Genomic DNA, 18806 nt, shown 5'->3' with positions numbered 1-18806 from the left:
GCCTATTTGATTTATCTTCGATGTAAGGTTGACTAAGTAGGATTAACTCGTCATAATCATCATGTGTTTGTGGTCAATGGCTAGGATAGGTAACCTTAGCTCTAAATTACTTGTCAAGATGTTTTCTTACATTTGAAGTTTCCTTTCCTTGCATTTAATTACTTTGACTTTTGTTGCTTTGATGTTAATTTCTTGCATGTTTAATTTTCACACTCTTGGTTGAGAAATTGGGTGTTTGGGTGGAATTGAGTTGTGGATGTCCATTCCGCATTATGTGGGAATAGTTAATTGGTTTGGTTTTCATTGACGCTAGTCTTTCACTAAGTAATTAGTGAGTTGACTAGGACTTATGGATTGAGATCAATTATGCTCTTTTGACTAATTCTCAAGGAGGATTGATTAGTTTGGATTGATTCCACACAATTGCCATGTTTGTGGTCCATAACTAGGATAGGAATCCTAAATTCCCCAATTCTTGCCAAGAGTTGCCATTTACATTCCTTGCATGTTTATTTGCTTTCCTGCTATTTACAATTCTTGCTCTCTTGCTATTTACATCTCTTGCCTTCTTGCTTTCCCAATTCCCCATGCTCTCTCTCTCTCTCCTAGCCAATAATTGTACATTTCATTGCAACTCATAGGGAAGACGAACCGGGAGTCTAAATACTCTCGGTTATTTTATATTGGATTTAGTATTTGATCTTGAGAATTTATTGTTGGTTTGGACTATGCTACCAACGAATTGATGCTTGTATTTTGATCGATTCCAAAGCATACAATAAATTCTCTTTGTCAGACCTCAAGCCTATAGCTAAAGGATGGTTAGAATTTATCCAACGCTCTATCATCCTTACTAGCAATCGGTTAGAAGTGACCATTGACAGAGCCATCATGATTCAGTTCATCATGATTGGAAGTATGGTGGAGGTACATGAGGTAATACCTCAAGAGTTGTACAAGAAAGCTGAAAAGCCTTCCACCTTAGCAAGGTTGACTTTTCCCCACCTTATCTTCCATCTATGCAATTCAGCTGAAATTCTCATAGAAGGAGACATTCCTATTGAGGAAGACAAGACCATCACTAAAAAAAGGATGGAGCAAATTGGAGAGCCAATACATGAGCCACAACAAGAGCATGTGGAGCTGCCTCAAAGAAATCCCTAAGATGCCTCAAGGGATGCATTTTCCTCCCCAAGACTATTAGGACCAATTGCACACTTCTCTAGGAAAATTGAGCTCCAGCATGGATCAACTAAGGATGGGACATCAAGAGCACTCTACCATCCTCCATGACATAAGAGAAGATCAAAGAGCCATAAGGGAAGAACAAAGAGTTATGAGGGAAGAACAACAGAGGCAGGGGCATGACTTAGAGGAAATCAAGAACTCCATTGGATCTTCCAGAAGGAGTAGTAGCCACCATCACTAAGGTGGATTCGTTCCCTTTACTCCCCTGTTACCTATGATAATTTTTTTTGTTTTCCATGTATTTTGTTTTATTGTCTGTTTCTAGTGCATGATCATCAGTCTTTATGGCTTAAAGCTATGAAATATTCCATACATCTATCACCTTGCTTAAAACAAAATTTTTATTGAAAAAGAAAAATAAGATGTATGAATTTCGAGTCATATATTAATAATAGTTCAATTATTTGATGTGGTGGCATTGCTTTTGTTTTCTGAATGTATGAATAAACAGTGCATATTTTATTTTGGAGTTAAGAATGTTGGCTCTTGAAAGAATGAGGATAAAAGTGAAGTATTATTAGTGATATTAAAAAATCCAAAAAATTGATTCTTGAAGCAAGAAAAAGCAGCAAAAAGCAATATATATATATATAAGTAGAAAAAGCCAATAGCTCTTTAAACCAAAAGGCAAGAGCAAAAAGCCAATAGCTCTTAAAACCAAAAGGCAAGATCAAGGATACATGGCTTTGAGCATCAATGGTTAGGAGGGCCTAAAAGAAATATCTTAGCCTAAATAGTTCAATTGAGTTGCTTCCCTAACTATATGCTTGTGGTATGAAGGTGTTAAGTGAAAACTTGAGACTGAGTAGTTAAAGTCGTGGTCCAAAGCAAAGAGTGTGCTTAAGAACTCTGGACACCACTGACTGGGGATTCTAGCAAAGTTGAATCACAATCTTAAGGGATTCACCCAGTTAAAGTGTCTGGGGCATTTATGTATCCGGTGGTAATACTGGAAAACAAAGAGCTTAGGGTCACGGCCAAGACTCTAAGGAAGCTGTGTTCAAGAGTCAAAAATAACTTAACTAAGAGAATCAATAGTATCATCTAGATTCTAAGTTCCTAAAGATGCCAACTATTCTGAGCTTCAATGCAAAGTGAGATGCCAAAACTATTCAGAATCAAAAAGCTACTAGTCCCGCTCATCTAATTGAAACTGAGCTTCATTGAGAACTCTGAAATTTAGTGCATCCTTCTATTTCTTTTTATCCTAATTTATTTTTCATTGCTTAAGGACAAGCAACAGTTTAAGTTTGGTGTTCTGATGAGCGGATATTTTATACACTTTTTGGCATCATTTTCATATAGTTTTCATTATGTTTTGTTTAAGTTTTATTATGTTTTCATAGATTTTAGTGCAAATTTCACATTTTTGGATTCTACTTTAAGTTTGTGTGTTTTATGGTGATTTTAGGTATTTTTTGACTGAAATTGAGGAGTTTGAGCAAAAGTCTGATTCAGAGACAGAGAAAGGACTGCAGATGCTGTTAGGATCTGACCTTCGTGCACTCGAAAGAGCTTTTTTGGAGCTACAGAAGTCCAAATGGCGCGCCCTCAATGGCTATGAAAAGCTAACATCCAGGGGTTTCCAGAAATATATAATAGTCCATACTTTGCTTTGGAAATAAAGGCCCAAAACTGGCGTTCAACGCCAGCCACGAACCCCATTCCTGGCGTCCAGGGCCCATAGGGGAGCAGCTGGCATCCAATGCCCAAAAGGGAGTCCCAAGCCAGTGTTCAACTCCCCTAAGGGGTACTAGCTCATGAGAAACGCTCAAACTCAACCCAAACACTCACCAAGTAGGCCTCAAAAGTGGATTTTTGCACTACAAGACTAGTTTATCTTATTTTCTATAATCCTTAGTTACTAGGCTAGCATAAATATAACAAAGATCACCATTGTTAAGGACTTTTGGATCTTTGACCATTCGAATACTATTCTGTACAATATGAGTCACTAACCTCCTAAGGTTAAGGTTAGGAGCTCTGCTGAGTTTCATGGATCAATAATATTACTGTTCTAATTCAATATGTCTGATTCTATTCTCTTATGCAAACTCGTTCTTCATCTTATAAATTGAGGGTGACCCGTGACAATCACCCTTGTTCTACATGGGTTCTGTGCGATCCCTGACCCGGATAGCGTTGAACTAAAGCTAGAGATTGCATTGCGGATTCCAATAGAGCATCTGAGCAACTTTGGATATGTGACATATAATCCCGTTGACTATGGGTGCATGAGGTCTCTGTGGCGTTAAGGCTAGAGTCAGAGAAGCAGCACTTTCTGATCCAAAAGATCTGCCTTGTCTATGGCACCTTAATTAGGATCGTGAAGGGGAGTGGATTGCTTAGAGCTTCATCTTCTGCTACAGTGAGAAACCTAGAGGTGGCTTAATAGGTGGACATAAGTCATCTCAACATGGTGGATTACTGTAGTGAAGGAGGTTAACTTGATGAGAGGACATGAGTTAATCACTTATGGCTGCCATTGAAAGAATCAGAAGGTTATTAAAGAAGACAGTAAGAAAAGTTAATCCGGAAAGACAAAGTATCTCCGAAGCCTCAACCGTTCTATCATCATTGATTTCTCATCTATCCAGTAACACTCTATTTATCTGTTTTATATGTTTTTCGTGAAAAACTATAATTTCTATCCGCCTAACTAAGATCTGCAAGGTATCCACTACTTGCTCAAACCAACAATCTCCGTGGAGTCGACCCTCACTCACTTGAGGTATTACTTGGACGACCCGGTATACTTACTAGTTACTAGTCTATCTGTTTGAACTCTGCGGAGCCAATTTTGTGCACCAACACCCCTTGTGCATACGCACGAGTCTTGACACATGTTCTGGATTGTGCATGCGCACGGTAGTGTACGAGGGCACACAAACCAGAAATTCTAATTTTTTTGTAACATCACACTGTTCAGTTTTTTATACCTAATTTCCAATGTTCAAAACTTTCTCTACAAAACTTCAATTTCCCTCATCTTTATACCGTTTTAAAGCTGTCACAATAATCTTCAATTTAAAACAAAGTTCACTTAAATCCAGACTCCGAATGTCAAGTTATGGCCTGTTGAAGTTGGTTGAAATTCTGTTTTTACCCAAATTTGCCAAATCCTCTACTCTTCAAAAACTCACAATCCACAACCAAACCACACCCAACTCAATATCAAAACACCAAAATCAATACCAAAACTCCTTCACATCATTACATGATCTTAAATCAATTCACAATCATTCCAACACCAAAATTTTTTTAGTTCCTTCAAACATTTTCATTTCCTAAATCTACCAATTTTAACAATTACCATCAAATCTCAATATATAAACTCAACCCCAAACATAATCATTCCTTTCTAACCCATTTAATCACCACTCAAAGTTTAATACCACCTCACGTTAATTATCACCAACATTAAGAATTATCATTCAATCCACAACATCAATTATTATTACTCATATTTCATTCACAAACTATAACCAATCAACCAATGCTTACAATTCAAGCCTATCTTACAAGAACTAGCCTAAGTTTCACATAACATTACATATTAACTAAAGAAAACTAAAACTGTACCTTGGATGATTTTTCTCAAAGCTCAAAACACCAAAGTTCAAGCTTTCAAGACTCCCAAACAACTCCAATAAGTTCTAGACACCAAAGCTTTGTCCCAAGTACTCCAATTCACCAATTTGACTTCAATCAACATGAAATTCAACCTAATTTCATACAATTCTATATTATCAATACTAGGGTTTACCAATTTATCAATTCACAAGGGTTTAGAGATACCTTACCTTACCCATCGATGATTGGGACAAAACCAATAATTACCCAATGCTAGATTGCACCTAAACCACCAAAATCATGAAAATCTCTCAATATTCAAACCAAAAATGTGAATATGAGCGGAAGGAAGAACTAGGCATGAAAATCAAAGTTTCTTATCACTTTTTTTAGATAAAATTGAAGAGCTCAATGAGATGAACGCGTGGCCACAAGCATGACAGCGATCGGAACTCTGGATTGAAAGTTATAGGCAAAAGAAGATGGAGGTGAATACTAGAAGAAGGGTTTGGTGTTCTTCCATCAATCTCAGCGTGTTTCACATAAAGAGAAGGGTTAAGGGGCTGAATTCAGGTTATATAGGTTGGGACTTGGGCTCAATATGGGCCCAGTTCAACCGATTTAACCCGTTGGCCAAATTTCGGGCCAAAAACCCTTAAAATCAGTGTTTAAATCGTATTTTAAAAACTTTTCCTTCTCCAAATTATAAAATTTAATTTCCTAATTTCCTTGGCTCATAATTAATTTATTAATTAATTTATCAGATTTTGTATCCTACCCACCTAATTAGAAATTGTCCCCAAAATTTAATTAGCTTACAATAAATGCAGGTAGTCCTTCCTCATCTCTACTTCAAGCTTCCACTTATGTTCCTCGACTCCAAGCAACCTTTACTAATGAGACTTCCCTTTCCTCAATGTTTCTTGATGCTGACATCATCAATCCTAACTGAAATCACTTCAAACGTCAAATCTTCTTTTAATTGAACTGATTTAGGTTTCAGGACATGTGTTGTATTAGAAGTATACTTCCGAAGCAATGGAATGTGGAGTACGTCGTGCAGGTTCGGAAGATACGATGGTAAAACTCTTTGATACATCACCAGCCACCAAATCTGTCTCAACACCTCAAACGGCCCAATGTACCTGACGTTGGGATTTTTACCAGTAAAGAGATTCATAGAAACAGTTGCGTTGTAGATATAGTCTCTAAACCGACAAAAATCCCTTCGTACAAACGTGTTGGGTGTCACAAGTAACAAATTCCTTTAAAAATTGTTAACTGAGTATTCAAACCTCGGGTCGTCTTCTCAAGGAACTGCGAGGAAGTATGTTCTTATTATTGGCTATAAAGGTTGTAATCGGGATTTAGAAGTTGAGAAGCAAGTAATTTAAATGACAAGTAAAGTAAATGGCAATTAAAATAAATAAATACTGTAAAGCATACTTTTGGCAAGGTAAGGGAAGTTGGAGGTCCAACGTAGTTATCTCTCCCAACTATAATGAAAGTTGAATCTAAACTCCACTTGGTCAACCTTTACTAGGGCAAAGGAAAGTCAAGGGATTAATTAAATTGACCTTTGAATCCTATTTATTTCCTAAGAAAAGATTGGGATTACTTAAGTTCAGCTCAATTAGCAAGATAACGATCATCAGTTATGTTGAGTTTAATAACTGTTGAGTTACTGAATTCTTAACCAGGACCAAAAGGGGAGAAAGTAAAATTGCTGGAATAATAAAATGTCCTTAGATGGGAAGCAATGATAACTTAAATCAAAGAGAACAATCATAAACTGAAAATACCTCAATTATCATTAATTCAAATAACAGTCAGCAACATGGAAGAATTCATAGATTCATTGATTAATTCAAGTGCTGGAATAAATAAAAATAAAAGGAAGCTAAAACAAAGAAACATAAAACCTAGATTGAGAGTCACTCTTAAAACAAGAAGAAATCCTAAATCCTAAGAGAGAGAGAGAGAGAAGATCTCCCTCTCAACTAAATCTAAATCATTAAATAAAATATGCGAGCTCCTTTTGAATGGGTGCATTCCCACACTTTATAACCTCTGGTCTATGCTGTCTGTACTTGGATCTGGGCCAAAAAGGGCTTCAGAATTTGCTGGGGGCGTATTCTGTAAATTCTGATACGTGGCCTCTGTCATGCGTCCGCGTGGGTCACGCGGTCGCGTCATTCGGAGCTTTTCCTTGCCACGCGGTCGCGTCAGTCACACGTCCGCGTTGTATGCGTTCTGCTTATGGCGCGCGGTTGCGTCAGTCATGCGGCCGCGTCGCTGCATCTTCGCTTCTGGCACGCGATCGCGTCATCCATGCGATCGTGTGGATACCAGTTTCCTTAAAGCTCCGTTTTGCTTTCTCCTTTCATTTTAGTATGTTTCCTTTTCCATCCTTTAAGTCATTCTGCCTTAGAAAATCTGAAACTACTCAACACACTAATCACGGCATCGAATGGAAATAAAGGTGATTAAATTAATTAATTTTAAAGCTTAGGAAACATGTTTTTCACATTCATCACATAATAAGGAAGGGAAAGTAAAACCATGCAATTAATGTGAATAAGTAGGTGAAGGATTGTATAAATCACTCAAATTAAGCACAAAAGAACTCATGAAATATGGGTTTATCAACCTCCCCACACTTAAACACTAGCATGTCCTCATGCTAAATCCAAGGTAAATAATTAAGGTTAAAGTGATGGAATGTCATGCAATGCAATCTAATTTAAATGCAACTACCTAAATGAATGATGCATCATGCAACTCTAACTTATTCACTCATATATAAAGCTTACATGTAGTCAAGTTAATTCACATTCTCAAGGAGTCATGTATATATATAGCCAACCCTTAAATAATAAAGCATTTTAGCAAATGAGATGGGAAAGAAAACATTGTACAAACTTGCAAAACAATTAGTAAATTTAAGCACAGATATATGTTGATGAGTTATTGAACCCTCACTGGATTTTGTGTTTACTCTCTAGTCACTCAGTGTTTATTGGGTTTATTCACTCTATTCTTCTTTTTATTCTTGCTTTCTATAGCTTTGTTCTTCATCTAACCAATCAATAATTATAGAATATAGTCATACCAAAAAGTCATGAGGTCTTTAATTGAGGTTGTAATGGGGTCAAGGTAAAGGTAAGGATTTATGTATAGGGTCAAGTGAGCTAATAAGTGAATCCTTAATTAGACTAAGATCTCACCTAACATACATATTTAGTAAAACAAAATCTCTTTACCTATTTTCCCATATTATCCCACTTATTGTTACATGCTCATGTTTCACTTTTTATTTTTTTATTCCATATGCATTTCTTTTATTTTGCATTGGGGAATTTCTTTTGTATCCCCTTTTATTAAATGCTGAATAAAAAATTTTTTTTTCAAGGCACATGGCAATTAAATCACTTTGATTTTCTCATGAGTATGTTTCCCAAATTTATTTTATTTCTTTTAACTTCTCTACCCTTTTGTTTCTATTACCCATGTTCCCAAAAGGTTTCCCACATTTTACTCTATTTATAATTTTCTATCTTAAGCTAACCAAGGATTCACTTGGGATTTTCTTTTGTTTTTCTGCTTAAGGCTAGTAATTTGGCTAAATAGAATAAAAGGGTTTTAAAAGACTCAAGGGGGCTAACAAGGGTGATGTAAAAGGTAGGCTAATTTGGAGTAAGTGAGCGAAATTCAAATGATGGCCTCAATCATTCTCTTGGTATGTATCTACATTCTATATTCTCTAATTGGACATATAGATTAAAGCAAAGTAAAGAACATCAGAATAAAAAGAAGTGAAACACACAGAAATGAAATTATGGTTTGAATGCAACCATACAATTAAGCTCAAGACTCACAGGCTGTGTGTTCTCTAACTTAAGCATCATATATCAGTTATATATTGTATGCAGGTTTAGTTAAACATTCCCATTATTCTCTCTAAAAAAATTATTTAGGGTGGCTTTTAAAGTTTTAATGTTTCTCCTTGATGAAATGTTGTCAGCTTAACTACGTCATGTAATGCTATATATACAAGGTTTATGGATTTAAATCTGATATGTTCAATTTCCTAGCTTACTTCCTTTTTATATTTTTCAATTTTAAACTATACTATCTTCTGCTAAAGAGGGTAAACTATACTAATTAATCCACTAATAAATCAGAATTGCAAACTAAACTAAATCACTAAAAATATGAACTAAAGATGCAATATGCAAAAATAGAGAAAAATATTCAAAATAAAAGAAAAAGTATGTAGTGGTTCACCAAAATAAACGCCAGAGATGGCGACCTCCCCACACTTAAAATGAAGCATCGTCCCTGATGCTCAATCAAGCCGGGTGTGAAGGAGTGTCATCACTGGTAGGGATGGTAGCTGGAGTCTCAGTGGTGGTGGGCTGGGAGTCTAGCTGCTGTAGAGGTGGGGCCGACTGGATCGGGATCTCTGGATCCGCAGCCTCAATCTGATGTGGGACCGCTGCCTGTGGTGCGTCCTGCGCTGCCTCTCCCTGGGGATGAGTCTCCGCCTCGGGCGCATCCGCCTCCTCCTCAGATGCCTCGGATGGTGTGTCAGGTTCGGAGGGGATGTCACCGGATCGTATCATCAGCTTTAGGTGCTCATAGCGTCGCTTGTTGCGACGCTCCATCTGGTCAAGTCGTCGAAACAAGCGGTGCACCAGATGATAGACGGGCTCTGTGGCAGGTGGAGGTGCAGTGGTGGTAGCAGGGGTAGGTGGTGCAGCAGTGGAGGAAGAGGGTCCAGAAGACGGTGGGGCTGTCGCATCAGTAGCAGTGAATGGTGGTGGTCTGTGGCCCAAGGCTCAGAAGTTCCGGCTGTGCAGAATGATCTTCCTGCAATCCGCCGCTGGTGGTCTCTCATCGGCATCCTCCCATGGCACGTCAGCTCGACGGCCAAGCTGTGTAACTAGATACGGAAAAGGGAGGATGCCTCGGACGTGGACCCTGGCCATATAGTGCCGAATGAAACGTGGCAGATAAAGGTCCTTACCCTCCAGCACACACCAAAGGAGGGTGATCATAGCAGCCGGGATCTCTGTCTCGTGAGTACTCGGCATCACATAATTACTCAAGATCTGGTGCTATAACCGAGCCTCGTCATTTAAGTACGCTCTCTTGATCCCTCGAGGCATGGTGGTGTCCTGACCCATTTCCCAAGGAACTGTCGGGTCGAGAGCTATCCGTGCCTTCACGGCATCCCAATCAAACTGCATCTGACGCATGTCCTCCTCAGCCTTTGAATAACCATCAGGCTGATCGGACTTGGCTGGGAGCCGGAGAATGTCCTCTAAGGGCTCCTTAGTGACCAGAATTTGTTTTCCTCTCAGGTTCACTGCATCTAGGCGGGTGAGGTAGTAGTTGCAGTAGAATTCCCGGACCCAAGATGCATTTACCTCTGTCAGTGCTCTTTCCAGAAAGAACCAGCCTCTTTGCTTGATTTGTTCAGTGGTGTACTGCTGGAGTGCTTCTGGAATCTTCAGAGTTCGCTCCAGGTATAGATTTCTGGAGTTTGCAAAAGCCGAGTACTTAAGTTCACAGTACCGGTTTGCAAATTTTATTGGATCATTTGCAGGGAGCAGCTGGTCAGCTTTTTCCTGCTGTGTAAAGTTCTTCTCCCGCCATGAAGAATCGTTCATTAGAGCAATGATGGACTGGGAGGAATCTCCTCGCTTGCGCTTGCCAGTAGCCTTGCCTTTTCCTTTCCTTTGTGAGGCGGACATCCTGAAAAATAGAAAACCAGGATATGGATAAAAATAGGAAAGCAACTAGGCAATTAAACAAAGGAAACTCAAAGCGGCAAAGGAGAAATAAAATAAGGAAAATGAGTATATGAAATGTGATTGAATGTATGTTAAATGGAAAAATAATTAATATGCCATGGTTAGAAAGTTAGAGAAAAGTGAAAATAATCAGAAAAGAGATCAAAAGGGTTAGTATGGTTAGAATTTGAAAAAGAAATTAGTGAGTTAGTAAAGTGCGAGTTAAAGTAAGTGGCATAGAGAAAAATTCCATATAACAAGGATTCACAGGTAAGAATAGGAGTACTCATAATCGAACAGGGAAAACAGGGTGATGCTTATTCGAATAGAAATAAAGAAAGCAAAAATTGGAATCAGTGAATCACAAATGCAGTTTATGAACCAGGAAATCAAAGAGGATAAGAAAGTCTGCCATAGCATTCATGAAACGGTTTGGGTAAAGCAGAGTAAAACAGAGTTCAGAAATGCCAAACCAAAACATGAATGAAAACAATTTACAAAAAATTTGGGCAGCATTCCGGCTAAAATTGGATTGTCCCGGAAAATAAACAGCAATCATAGCAGTTCATATGAATTAAAAACTTGCTGCAGTCACTTATAATTAATAGAAACAGGAGAATTCAGAGTAACAAGTAGCAAATGCAAGAGATCACAGCATATAAACGAGGTCACAGGAACAGCAGAATTGCAGTTATGATAAAACAGAAACAGGAACAGTGCAAGTAAACAGACCTAGATCCACTAACCACAGCCTAAGCTACCTAACAACCTAAAAGTACACTACAGCATGCATATCTATCTATCCTAAGTATGAACAAAAATGGAAAAAAATACAGAAAAATGACGAACGGATAAAAGGGAGTGCGTGTTGCAGAACCTGGAAAGCGAAAGAAGCAGAACGGGGTAGAAACGGCTGGGTGGGGGCGGCGGTGATGTCCGGCGCGGTGGCGGGGCATGGCGGCGCGGTGGCAGCTGAGGTGGGGCAGTGGAAGAGGGGAATGGGGATAGGGTTTTAGGGATAGTGATAGAGGAAGGGAGGGGGATTGTGGGTGGGTGGCGGAAGGGGGGTGCGGCTGGAAGGCCGGCGGTGATAGGTGGTGGTTCGGAGGGCAGTGGCAGAGAGGGGAGAAGAGAAGAAGAAAGAAGAAGAAAGAAGGGGAGGGGGCTGTACGGTGGCGGTGTCTGGATGGCGGTGGCGTCTGGGTGGTGGCGCGGTGGCGGCTGGGTGGTGATGGGTGGTGGCTGGAGGAAGAAGAAGCAGAGAGGGAGAAGAGGGTTGGGGGTGGGGGGCTGCGCGACTGATAGGGTTCGCGTGGCTGGGGGTTATATTTTCGAATCCACGCGGCCGCGTGGAGCACGCGGTCGCGTGAATGGGAGTGACGTGATCGCGTGGGGCGCACGATCGCATGAGAGGGGGGAATAGGGGTGACGCGATCGCGTGGGTCACGCGATCGCGTCGCTGGAATTCATGCGAAACGCACGACTCCAGTGCCGTTTTAGCACAACTCTCTGTCTCCTTTTGGGGTGATGTGCAATCCATGCGACGCGATCGCGTCGCTCACGCGGTCGCGTGGATTGGTATTGTGCAAGTGACGCAATCGCATGGGACATGCGATCGCGTGGGCCAATTTGTACGAAACGCACAAGGGCCGCACGATTCCAGCCTAACTTTCTGTTCGTTAGATCCTTACGCCGATATATATATCACGCGGCTGCGTGGGTCATGCGGTCGCGTGGGTGATGTTTCTCGCAATATGACGCGATCGCATGGGGCATGCGGTCGCGTCGTGCACCCCTTCTTTTTTTTTTATATGCATGAAAAATGCAGAATGCAATGATTAACATGAATGCTATGCATAATTCCAGGTTTAATAAATTAAAATGAAAAAGGAAAAATGAAAGCAATTAACAAGAAATAAATTGGAAAAGAAGCGATCATACCATGGTGGGTTGTCTCCCACCTAGCACTTTTAGTTAAAGTCCTTAAGTTGGACATTGGAGGAGTATCCTGTTATGGCGGCTTATGTTTAAATTCATCCAAAAAACTCCACCAGCGTTTGGAATGCCAATAGCCTCCGGGGTCCCAAACTAGGCATGCAAAGTTTCCGAACAGCTTCAAATATATTGTTAGGCTCCCGGGATGACAAATGTCAGAATAAACTCCAGGATTCCAAGCCTTGCTTTTAAATCCGCCTCCGTCTTGATCTACATGTCTCCATCCGGGCGGTTTAAAAAGTAGAATCTCACCGTGGTGACCAAACATTCTCCGTGATCCATGCAATTGAGCATGATACCAATCCGTGTACTTCGAGGTGAAGCGTGGAACCTTATTGAACCTTGTGCACCAGCTCTGAGTACGAGCCATTTCCCTCTTACTTTTAAGGCCGCAGAGAGCTCTAAGCTGGCCATCTGTTTCAAGCAAACCATATTCAAGTGAATAAGTAAAGTTATAAGTTAAGGATTGTACCCACTTGAAGCTTGTATTAGGTGGTAATGGCCTTGGGATAGGTGTTTTTGGTGGTTCTGCAAGTTCCATTTCTTTGTGCTCTTCTGTGAATTCCTCCACTTCTTTGCAAAGATCTTCAATTGTATCTGTGTTCTGGTCAAAGTCTTCGGTGTCTTCCTCATCACTTGAGTCATAGATTGAAGGTTGAGAGAAATTTACCTCTGCATCATCTTCATATTCACTTGGGGAAGATTCTTCGATCTCAAAGAATTCACTTGCGGATGCAAGTTCATCACCAAGAGAGCTAGACTTGTGACTATCATCATCAAGGGAAATTGCTTCTTGGATTATTCCGTCTGATTCCTCATAAACGTCTTGCCTTGGAGATTGTACGGTATCCTCCTTAGCATCAACTGTAGCATCCTGGACGGAGTTTTCCTCAATTCTGGATTCCCATGGAAGTTCAGCATCTCCTAGGTCTTCAACCAACTCTTCTTCTTGAGCGATGACAGCTTCTTCTAATTGTTCTAGTACAAATTCATTCTCTGTCTTGTCCACTGGAGTTTCTGGTATTTCCTTCATGCTCTGCTCTTCATTGGGCTATCCACATAGAGCTGTGGCTGATCCTTGTGTATTTGAGCGCCTAGAAACCCATTGAATTATCGCTTGCTCCAGTTGTTGAATGGTTGTTTGAAATTTATTTACTGTTTCTCTTAGGCGAGCCTCTGCTTCTCGGGTTTCTGGACTTGGACATGATATAAAGGAAAGTGGTGGTGATTGGGAGTGATTGGATTGGTATTGGGGTAAGGAAGGATCATATGGTGGCGAATGGTGAAGAGAGGTTTGTGAGTGTAGTGGTTCGAGGATATGTTGAAAGGATGGTTTACATGCACGGGGTGGGGCTTGTTGGTAGTTACAAGGTTGTCCACCATGTCTTTCAGCTGGGTATGCACTGTAGAATGGTCTTTGTTCAGGATATCTCGGAGGGTGTTGCTGCCAAAAGGGTTGATTAGATCCTCTTGGTTCCATCCATCCTTGATTGGTCTGACCTTGATGCACATTCCTGTTGTAACCTCTATTTTCTTTAACAATATTAGAACCATACTCAAAGCGAGAGGGGTGAGAGTTCATAGTAGCAAATAAAGTTAAAAAGGAAAAACAAAAATAAATAAACAAGCAAAAGAAAAATATTTACAATAACCAATAATAAGGCACACGTTTGCAACTCCCCGGCAACAGCGTCATTTTGACGTTGGGATTTTTACCAGTAAAGAGATTCATAGAAACAGTTGCGTTGTAGATATAGTCTCTAAACCGACAAAAATCCCTTCGTACAAACGTGTTGGGTGTCACAAGTAACAAACCCCTTTAAAAATTGTTAACCGAGTATTCAAACCTCGGGTCGTCTTCTCAAGGAACTGCGAGGAAGTATGTTCTTATTATTGGCTATAAAGGTTGTAATCGGGGTTTAGAAGATGAGAAGCAAGTAATTTAAATGACAAGTAAAGTAAATGGCAATTAAAATAAATAAATACTGTAAAGCAGACTTTTGGCAAGGTAAGGGAAGTTGGAGGTCCAACGTAGTTATCTCTCCCAACTATAATGAAAGTTGAATCTAAACTCCACTTGGTCAACCTTTACTAGGGCAAAGGAAAGTCAAGGGATTAATTAAATTGACCTTTGAATCCTATTTATTTCCTAAGAAAAGATTGGGATTACTTAAGTTCAGCTCAATTAGCAAGATAACGATCATCAGTTATGTTGAGTTTAATAACTGTTGAGTTACTGAATTCTTAACCAGGACCAAAAGGGGAGAAAGTAAAATTGCTGGAATAATAAAATGTCCTTAGATGGGAAGCAATGATAACTTAAATCAAAGAGAAAAATCATAAACTGAAAATACCTCAATTATCATTAATTCAAATAACAGTCTGCAACATGGAAGAATTCATAGATTCATTGATTAATTCAAGTGCTGGAATAAATAAAAATAAAAGGAAGCTAAAACAAAGAAACATAAAACCTGGATTGAGAGTCACTCTTAAAACAAGAAGAAATCCTAAATCCTAAGAGAGAGAGAGAGAAGATCTCCCTCTCAACTAAATCTAAATCATTGAAAAATAAAATATGCGAGCTCCTTTTGAATGGGTGCATTCCCACACTTTATAACCTCTGGTCTATGCTGTCTGTACTTGGATCTGGGCCAAAAAGGGCTTCAGAATTCGCTGGGGGCGTATTTTGTAAATTCTGATACGTGGCCTCTGTCACGCGTCCGTGTGGGTCACGCGGTCGCGTCAGTCGGAGCTTTTCCTTGCCACGCGGTCGCGTCAGTCACGCGTCCGCATCGTATGCATTCTGCTTATGGCGTGCGGTCGCGTCAGTCATGCGGCCGCGTCGCTGCATCTTTGCTTCTGGCACGCGATCGCGTCATCCATGCGATCGCGTGGATACCAGTTTCCTTAAAGCTCCGTTTTGCTTTCTCCTTTCATTTTAGTATGTTTCCTTTTCCATCCTTTAAGTCATTCTGCCTTAGAAAATCTGAAACTACTCAACACACTAATCACGGCATCAAATGGAAATAAAGGTGATTAAATTAATTATTTTAAAGCTTAGGGAACATGTTTTTCACATTCATCACATAATAAGGAAGGGAAAGTAAAACCATGCAATTAATGTGAATAAGTAGGTGAAGGATTGTATAAATCACTCAAATTAAGCACAAAAGAACTCATGAAATATGGGTTTATCAGTACCTCGGGTTCAACTCCTTAGTTTTTGATTGCTCATCCAATTCCAGTTTGTTGAAGTAACCTTCAAGAATGCGTAACTTCATTCTTCAAACTCTCTAGGTGTTCTTCTCTTTTATCCACAATACCCTTCTTCGACTTTGCTCAATTAAAATCTTAGCGCGAATTTTTCCTGATCTTCTCTCCGTCATCTCGGCTATCATTTCCTTACCTAAAACGCTTGATTCTCTGGGTTCATATTAACATAGATGCAATTAGCACATCGTGCAACCTCACTACCTTCTTGACGTACAGTCTCATCAATTCCTCCAAAGAATAATTCACCTTCTAACATGTAAGACACTGAGTCACATGCGTCGCCGCGTTATTCTTCATTCCAAGCCACCCAGAATATCTTCTTTGAATCATGATAAATCTTAGTAACTTCAGGGTGAATCGAAAATCCGTACTTGTGAGCTTTAGACAATAGTTTATGTGTCAACTTCCGACATTAGGCACATTAATTCTCTTTTTATACCTCCAAATCCCTTTCCTTATTCCTCCAAGTTTCTTCCTTGTCTCCCTCAATCTCTTCTTGCTTCCCTTGTCCCATTGACTTCAACAATCCTTGGTAGTTCCTTACCATCTTGCTGTGCTCCCTGAATTTCTGCCATACCATTGTTTGTGATTGCAATGGATTCAGTCTGACACCTCCGGCCACTTTATCAATACCCAACTTAAGACTCGAAACTTACTTAACAGTTCTTTCTCCTTAATTGTCCTCCAACCCATACTCAGAGACTTCTTGCTCAGGGCATCAGTCACTATATTATGATATTGCATCAGCACACATCCTAAGCCCTTTTATAATGCATCACAGTAAACTTCAAATGGTTCATTAGGTTCAGGCAACACAAGTATTGGTGCTATAATCAATCTCTCCTTCCAATTTTGAAAACTCTCTTCACGATCAGGCGTCCAAACGAACAGTGCATCCTTGAGAGTCAACTTAATCGTAGATAATGCAGTCTGCAAGAATCAAAGCTTCTCATCTCCTGCTTTCAGAAGTCTCGCTTTATGGAACTAACGTCTCGATTGTTATATCTAAAAATCACACGCATCGTTAAATCAAGCTCGATTTGAATATTTGAAGAATTATCGAGCTCAAAAGATGAACGAACAACACAAAGGGTATAAGTCAAATAAGTTAAGAAAATAACTAAGAGTACAAGTTTGCTAGCAAGATAATTATATTAATATATCAGAAGTAAAGGGGACCCCAAGATGCCTTATGCTTCAGTCAAAGAAACATATTAGTTGGACAGAGAAAAGCTGTCCAAAAAAATGTACAGACCGGGCAGAAACCCCAGCTAGAAAAGACATACTAGCTAGGCTGAGTTGGTAGATGGGACGCCCACTTTAAAGCAGAGTGGTATCTGACTATATAGGTTCGTCCATATGGTATCCTGTTTCTCACTGGATGCATATTTGCTATAGAAATATTCTGATTAAAATTTTAGCCTAACTGACATGGGTATATCTGTATGACTTTGGTACCTGACTAACATGGGGACACCCATGTGGTACATGTGCTGACTGATTCAGTGGAGAAATCATATTCGGGATTCATCTCAGGTAACGTTGGGTTGTGGGTAGTCAACCGATACATGAGCTCAAAATATCACAAACCTCTTCCCTAAAATCTTCCAAGCCTCCAAACCGAATCAACAAGGCTCAGCCACCAAAAGCTCAACTTTAATCACTCCAAATTGCCAATTCAACTCCAAACCAACATAAATTTCAAGCTAGTTCATACAAATTACCACAATCAACATTATGGTTCATAAATTCCATAAACCACAAGAGTTTAGAGAATCTTTACCTTTTCCAATAATGTTTGGGGCAAAATCTAACAATAACCCAATGCTAGATTACACCTAAACAATGGAATCATGAAAAATCTCAATATCCAAAAGCAAATTTCGAAATTGAGCTGGAACTGAGAATAGGAACGAAGAATTTCAAGTTATACTTTGTTTGGATAGGATTGAAGAGCTTGATGAGAGCTTTGTGTGGCTATAAACGGCACACCAATCGGAGCTTCGGAGAAAAAGATATGATCCAAAGAAGAAGATGATGAATAGTACCCAAAAGGGGTTTGTGTTCTTTGCTCTCCCCTCCCCCTCTTGCCCAGCACCTCTCTCTCCCCATCAAGTGCTGAAATAAGGCTAAATGGCCTCTAATTAGGCTTAGATATATGTTGGGCTTGGGTCCAGTCTAATCGTTTCCGCTTTTGGTTCATTTAGCCCAATTTCGGTCCAAAACTTTTAAAATAAGTGACCGGTTTTGAATTCTAAATATTTTTATAAGTATTTTTGTAGTTTTTATTTTCTCATACGTAGTACCAAATACACTTAAACTGGTGCTACCGGCTAAATTATCGGTACGCATTTTTACACATTTTTCTGCAGAAAATTATATTTTTCAACTCGGAAAAATTCGTTAAATCCAAATCTCATCTTTAAATTTTTAAATTAATATTTTTAAATTTTTTAACATATTCTAAACAATTAAATTATTATTTTATTCAAATTAAACAGCTAATAAATTTTTTGTTCTTATATAATAAGCAATTTTCTAGTAGTGAATAACTAAAATTTTAGTTTTAATTAATTTATTAAAGAGTAATATATCTCAAATTTGTCTCTAAAGAGAATTTTTAATTGGATAATTTAATCCTTAATAAATTTTAATTACAAAATCAATCTATAAATTTTTATTTTATTAAACATATGAATTCTTACATCATATTTTAGTAAAAAAAATTGATAAATTAATCCATGTGATTATGTAATAAAGATATAATATCTAAATTTATTTAATATTTTCTTAACAATCTTTTCATATAGACAAAAAAAAAATTTTTGATATAACGAAATAGAAATTTAAGAATTGATTTGGTAAATAGGAATTGTTGAGAATTAACAAACATCCTTAACCGAACTTTATTTTAAG

The sequence above is a fragment of the Arachis hypogaea genome, chromosome 19 (assembly GCF_003086295.3).
Source record: "Arachis hypogaea cultivar Tifrunner chromosome 19, arahy.Tifrunner.gnm2.J5K5, whole genome shotgun sequence".
Taxonomy (NCBI): domain Eukaryota; kingdom Viridiplantae; phylum Streptophyta; class Magnoliopsida; order Fabales; family Fabaceae; genus Arachis; species Arachis hypogaea.
This window is presented reverse-complemented; position numbering follows the sequence as displayed.